Source organism: Cupressus sempervirens, chromosome 8, assembly GCF_028749045.1.
Source record: "Cupressus sempervirens isolate cs-2001-9-10 chromosome 8, ASM2874904v1, whole genome shotgun sequence".
NCBI lineage: Eukaryota > Viridiplantae > Streptophyta > Pinopsida > Cupressales > Cupressaceae > Cupressus > Cupressus sempervirens.
Window position 1 is genome coordinate 228,332,350 of NC_143125.1, and position 7,449 is coordinate 228,339,798.

At 34.7% G+C, this 7,449-nt stretch overlaps 1 pseudogene; it reads right to left on the reverse strand.

The window, feature by feature from the left end:
- Positions 1–532: 532 nt before the first annotated feature.
- On the reverse strand, positions 533–2,877 carry LOC149542331 (uncharacterized; annotated as a pseudogene).
- Between the last annotated feature and the right edge of the window lie 4,572 nt (positions 2,878–7,449).

Consider the following 7,449-nt stretch of genomic DNA (forward strand, 5'->3'; position numbering starts at 1 on the left):
TTAAGAATAAATGAAATATTTTAAAAGTATTGATTTATTATTTTTAAGTAATATAGTTAATTCTTTAAATTTTAAAATGTTAAGAGTAATAGGTCATTAGATATATATTTAATCAATCAATTAAGTTTATATTTAACGTGAAATGAAATTTTTCTTTTAAATTATAAATGAAATATTTTAAAATATTGATATATTAATTTTTCAATAATATGGTCATCATGTTTTATACTTAATACTTTATAAATGTATCATCATGTTTAAAAAGATTTTAAATCTATTAAACAATTTTAACTATTTTGATAATTTATGAGATATATTACATATATTTAAAAATAATTAAAATTATATAAGGCGAATTTTTCTCGAATTATTTCTCTTGCCGAACGTCATTCGAATTTTATAGTCAACGAACTCGAACTCGAATTTGAACCTTGTGACTTAGTGTGTATATATATACACACACTTTAATCTATATTTTCAACATATTATTTCTTTATTAATTCCACATATAATAATTTAAGGTGACCACAACAATAAATAAAAATAATACTTAAGTTAACCAAAGATACTTATCTCTCTCCTTTTTTATTGCATGTATGTTATGTGTCTTCTCTATTCATAACCTTAGTCTTCAACAGATATAATATCATCATCTTTAACTTAAGACCGAAATGCTTGGACAGGGTATTGATGGCGGTCGAGTGTTATGCCTTCCCTTTAATTACTTTCACTTATTTCGGGTCTTTCTTTCACATACAACCGGACCAACAATCCACATGGGTTATGAGTCATGACTTGGATCAGCTCCCGCTAGCTATGGGTCTTTGTCTTTTTCCATGCCCCTTCTCATTCATTGGTCATATCCATCCCGTCATTCTTGACCCCCTGATTAACCGTCTCAGGTGACAGTATAACTAGTGGCTTCCCCGCCAAATTTAGTTCCAAATCCTCCAAACAGCCAACGGAATTAGGGAGGGCTTTAATTTGATTATAACTCACGTCTAATTCGATGAGAGAAACCAGGGCACCAATGGATTCTGGAAGTGCAGTTAGATAGTTGAAATTATAACAGGAATTAAGGATTTCAAGAGTGGTCAGATTTTCCATATCCATGGGAAGGCAGAGGAGTCTGTTCATGTGTAAGTCCAAAATGCACAAAGATGTCATATAGGATATGGAAGTCGAGAGGAATGAGAGCCTGCTTGAGCGCAGTGACAGCTTTCAAAGCTGCACAAATTCAAATCCCAGGGGCTTTGGAAGCCGCTTTAGCTCATTGAAATCTGCAATCAGCTCTTCCAACGTGTTGCAATCTTGAATGCTTTCAAAAAAACTCCGCAATTGAATTTCCAGAAACATTCAGGACTTTAAGCTTCATCAGTCGACCCATGAAGTGAGGCAGCAATGTGAGCTGGTTTGAACAGATTTCTAGAATTCTCAGATTCATTAAACTTGTGACAGACTCAGGTAGATTCTGCATGTTGTTATTAGAGAGGTCAAGTTTGGAAACGGCGCATAGGTTTTGTGTCCAACACGTTGAACAGAATAAGACCTCCAAGGTCCTGCAGAAGCTCGTTAAAGTTAAGCTTAAGGCTACCGTTCTTTGAAAGCACTTTTGTCTAAGCTAGTATGATGGTTGGATTCTTTGATTAATCCATGATAACCATATTACCAAACATCTGTTAGAACTCTTCTAGCTGAATGACAGATTTGTATGCTGCTTTCTCCTTGCTTCATTTGCAGCCTTACTCTGACACCATGTTGAGTTTGGAGGATTGTTGCAAAAGTAATGTCACTGCCTATACGGTATGTGTTTTTCAAAGGCAGCAATCTTCTACATTTATAAGGAGAATAAAACAAGAAGAGATATGTCCCTTCATGAGACATGTCTATCATTATCATATAATTAACATAATGACAATTATATATATATATATATATATATATATATATATATGTCATTATATTTTAATAATAATAATAATATTAAAAATAAACATATATATTAGAGAACATATACATGTATATTTTCCAATGGTTTTGTCATTCGACTGAAGCTATCAGAAAATCAACACTGATAACCTTCATCTTCCAATGCTGAAAATAGAAATCAAACTACTCTTGATTCCAGGAACGAACAGAACATCAATTAGATGAAGAGGAATTCCTGAATCTAAATGAAAAGATGTAGAACTAGAACCCTTCATAGAATAACAAGCATCGTCACTAATGATAACTTAAGTGAGAATCTTTCTTTACAGATTAAAGAGGTGCTCACAATAACCTGTAATGTAGTGAGAGGCTTCACAATCAATAAGCCAAGTATAATTGTCCATAGGAACATTACTAGAAAGAGCAGAAATAAATAAGAAAACCTCTGAATCTTCACTTGTTCCTCTGTACAGACACATTTTAAACATTTGTGGCAGCAACTTGATGTTTGGGTCTTTTAATACTATCTCTAGAAAAGTGGCCATATTTGTCACATCTAAAGCACTAAATCCTAGCTAGATCCTTCTTTTTCTTGGATTCAGGGGCTGAATCAAAATTCTTGTACCTCATGTAGCTACCTCTCTTTCCTTTCCCTTTAGAAGTATGGGCAGCAAGGACATGATCTTCTTTATGATGAGTTTTATGTCCATTACCTCTAGCCTCTAATCTACATTCCTCTGTAATGCAATCAGCTCCCAACCGATCAAACTTAGGAAGTTCAACTCTACCACTAATTCTCTGAATGAAGGATTCCCAAGAGTGAGGAAGGTCATTCATGGCCAGCATAACAAGATCTTTGTCCTCAATGGAGTCTCCAATAGCATTGAGTTGATCCTTTAGTTCTGAAATCTTCATAAAGAATGACACAATAGTATCACCTCTAGCCATCTTAATATGTAATAACTGACGTCTCAAAGTTAGAGCTTTGCTAGTGTTGTTGAATTCATACAGATTTTTGAGGACGCTCAACCATCTCCTTAGCTGAATTCAACTTGGGAATGACAGGTACCAAATGATCCTAACCAGAAGCAATCAAAAAAATTCTAGCCATGATATTGTTCTTTCTTCATTGTGCTTTCTCAGTTTCATCAGTAGGCTCAGCTACATCAGACTTTACATAATTGAGAAGATGATATTCTTCAAGCGCAATCAAGACCCTAAATTTCCATAAAGTTGGATGCTCTGTCCAACCTATCTTCAACTTTCAAACCATTCACCATTGTAAAAATCTAAAACAAACAAACTGAAAGTAGAGAAAAGAATAATTTGAAACTTAATACTGGTTCTAGATCATTTCCATAGACTGCTTATACAATGTTAAATTTTGAACCAGAATATATATAAATGCAATGATCTGAAACACAAAACACAAATTAACAGAGTATACAAAAAAATTATCTTGGGAAACCTCCACTTGAGGGTGAACAACCCAGCCCACAGAAATTGATACCTTATTGAGTTCTTCAATCAAATACAATAATCTCTTGCTTATGATTGAAGACACTAATCAGTGTATCAATAAGCTTTATTCTTGTGTACACAAATTGATCATATCAGAAACATATCTCACAGATATAATAAAAAACTCAGAGAACCAATACTCAAGCCATAATAACCAAAATGAAACAACACACCAATATACCATCAAAAATTCTACCTCCTGTTTTAAACTTCCGATGCTCATCTGAAATACTCTTGAAGAATCAATGGGTCTCCATGAAGGCACACAAAGAGACAGCTGTGACTTTACTAACCAAAATCATCAATTCATTTATGGTAAGATAAAATGATGAGCGGATGGCAGCCATGTGTCTCCACATTGGTCATTAAACACAAGCTACCTCAGACAACAAGAACCATGAAGCCAAATCAATACACACAGTACCATGTGATTCTAACTCAGTGGTGAAGAATGAATATGTAAGAGACCGATCACATAGAAAGAACAGCTCAACAAGTAAATGAAAGACTGCGGCCACAATATCTCCGCTGGGTAATGATAATAACTGAAGCATGCATTTCACCTCCAACAGAAAAGAATACAATAATATCTCTGTAGAAAAGAAGCAACTCCAGAAAATACAAAAACAAGGATCAAGAGGTAGAAGAGCATCATAGCAAGTGCTTGAACCAGAAAGAAGATGATCACAGTTTATCACTACAGATATAATTCTGAGAACTCAAAGCAGATGACCATATGTATAAATGGTATCTTGCGCAGCTATGCTATCTTTAACACAACACACCACAAACTTTTAATTTGCCAAGTGAACCTGCTGATTCTGGAATTACCCCTGATCGAACTAACAGTAAAGCTGAATAATATCAATTCTCACTTATTACTACCTTACAAAAGCACAGTCCCTATTCACTCTGGCATCGGCTGAAATTGCGATTAATGTTTTATATGTCTTTATAGTTTATAACCAATTTAAGTATTGCAAAAGAAATGTGGAGAAAAAAGCACGCCCGTCTATTCCAGAATGAAAGCGGATAATATAAAAAAACAAAAGACATGAACAAGCATACAATTTGAAACATGCAAGTTCCAAACTCGCAACTGACTAATGAGGGCTTACAATTTGAGATTTCAGCCATGAGAAGAATGAGCCACACACTTTAAAGACTAAACTGTGCAGAAATGACAGAGAAGCATCAATAGTTAGAAATTAGAACCACTCCTTGGAAGGAAAGGCTTACGAAAATATCAAAATCCCGTTTCTTAGAGTTAGAGGCAAGGAGTAATCAACCTACTTCTTAAGAAACAAGAGATAACCTATATGGCATTCCCTTCAACATCAGAAAGACAAAAGCTGAAAACATAAAACCTCAAAAACTTGCCATCCTTGTAATAAAAAATGAAACATAAGCTAAAGTATATTTTTCTGCAGTCCAGGAATCCAAAAGGTATTTAAAACACCCAGCAGACATGTAAAGAACTCCAATGTAACATCTAAATTTTCAAAGAATTAAAATATAGCCCATGCATGTTAAGTTTTCCTTTCAACACAAATAAATGAATCCAGATGAGTATCATTCAACACAGCTTAATCTAGAGAAGATCGAAGAGCTTCTAACACTATCTAAATGCTTAAATTACAAAATCTCCAAACATGCCAAACACCACCAAGACCATTAAAAGTACCCTAAATTTGTGAATAGTAAAGATGTAAGGATCTCAGCTTTTAAAAGGGGCAAAAGGTAAACAGTATAGCATTCCCTTTGACATAAGAAAGGCAAAAATTACAAAAATGTACAGTACTTACAACAAACATCTGTGATATGGCCTATGCATAGCAAGTTGAAGCAAAAAAAGAAGATTCCAGGTGGATGAATCAATGATTACAAGTTAAGTTACAGAAGATCTTAAGCAAAAAATAAGCAGTTGTTGAACTAATCAAATTGCCAGAACAATTGAACTTTCTGAGCCCCTTACCGAACTCTAGAAATTATTATTTCAAATACCAAAACATCTCCAGGGAAAAAGAAAAGCAAAGCAAAAACAAAGTGCGGGAACTAAAAACTAAGCTGCTTCTGGTTGCCTTCACAATTTCTTGGTAGAGAACTTATAATTTAAAGTTCTTGTGCAGAAATAATTCTCAAATGCCATCAAAATGCTGAAACTAGATATACTATATACCAAACCTTACTAAAACACTGAAAACTGATAGAGAAATAAACCAGAAACACTAAAACCATAAGGAAAAAAGTTGGATTCTTTTGGTTGTCATCTCGTATTTTTGGGTGAGGAACTGTCACAGAACTCATTTATAACATCTCAGTTTCCAAAAGAAAAGTGACAAAAAACTAAATTTGATATGCATAAATCAATGTTAACAACTTAATTTTGCAAGGATCTAGACCAGAAAACAGGGAAGCTTCTCACCAACATTATAGGTATCAAAAATTTACCAAAAATTTTAAGCAAACTAAACCCTAGCAAAACCCTTGAAATTATTTCAAATCATATAACCTCAAAACTCCCGACAATATAAGTGAAGAAAACATAAGGCCTTACACCTAAAAGCTTCGCTGCTATTCAGAAACCAATTATATAACCTCTCTGCTCTTCAGAAACATAAATATCCAGATGTAAAAAACTTAGCTGTTGCTTTTAGGCGGCTTCTCTTTTTTCTTGCCATCAGAACCATCTACAGCGTCAGTAACAAGCGAGATTGGCCTGTGTTCAATAACCTCATCCACAAGCCCAAATTCTTTGGCCTCCCCGGGAGACATAAACATGTCCCTCTCCATGCACTTCTCAATCCTATCAATCCCCTGGCCAGTATGTTTGGCATACAAGCCATTGAGCCTCTCTCTGGTCAAAAGGATTTCTTTAGCCTGGATGGCAATGTCAGAAGCCTGGCCACTTGCCCCACCAGAGGGCTGATGAATCATGACCCTGGCATTGGGCAGTGACCTCCTCTCCCCCTTTGTCCCTGCTGTCAACAACAGAGACCCCATTGAAGCAGCCTGTCCTACACACAGTGTGCTCACTGGGCTCTTTATGTACTGCATAGTGTCATATATTGCAAGCCCCGCCGTCACAACCCCACCAGGAGAATTTATGTACAGATTGATAGGTTTCTCTGGATTTTCTGACTCTAGAAATAGCAATTGAGCTACTATTAGCGATGCGGTGTCATCATCTATGGCCCCATTGATGCACACTATTCTTTCTTTGAGGAGTCTTGAGAATATGTCATAGGCCCTTTCTCCTCTCGATGTGTGTTCTATCACCATAGGTACTAACCCGTATTGTCTGGTGACCTGAAAATTTGAGCGTGCATTGTTTCTGATCAAGATCGACGACAGCGCTGAGAAAATCCTGTTGCCCTTCATTGTTGCTTTCGCGAGTTGGTTGGTCTCTGAGGACCAAATTAAGAGCTGTAAATGGCCTTTCTATTGTTTTGGTCGTAATGACTGTGTTTAATGGTAACTTCAGAAATTCTGATTCAACGAACGTCCAGATTTCGTTCATATTTCAGCTATGCTTTTTATGAGAAATTAAATGTAGGTCGGAAGAAATGTGAAATGTTCCTCACATTCCTAAAATGTTTTGAGCAATTAATTTGTTTCCTTTCATAAAACTAAAATAAAACGATCGTTTATTAGTCCCTGCGTAGGTATTAATGTTTTTGTTGTTTACCCCCTGCTAATTTGTGCAACCAAAAAAAACAAATCTAAAATTAAACAAATTTTATATTTTTAAATTAATTTATATTGATTTATTATCTTTTTTTTAATTGATTCTTTGCATTTTTGGTGGGATTTATTTTATTTTTCCACTTCAAAAAATACAATATTTTCTACAATATTTTCTAACATGCATTAATAAATTCATTAATTACGGCTTTATCTTTTCCATATTTGTGACAAGTTCATTATTAATTACAACTTTATCTTTTCCATATTTGTCACAAGTTCATTATTAATTACAACTTTATCTTTTCCATATTT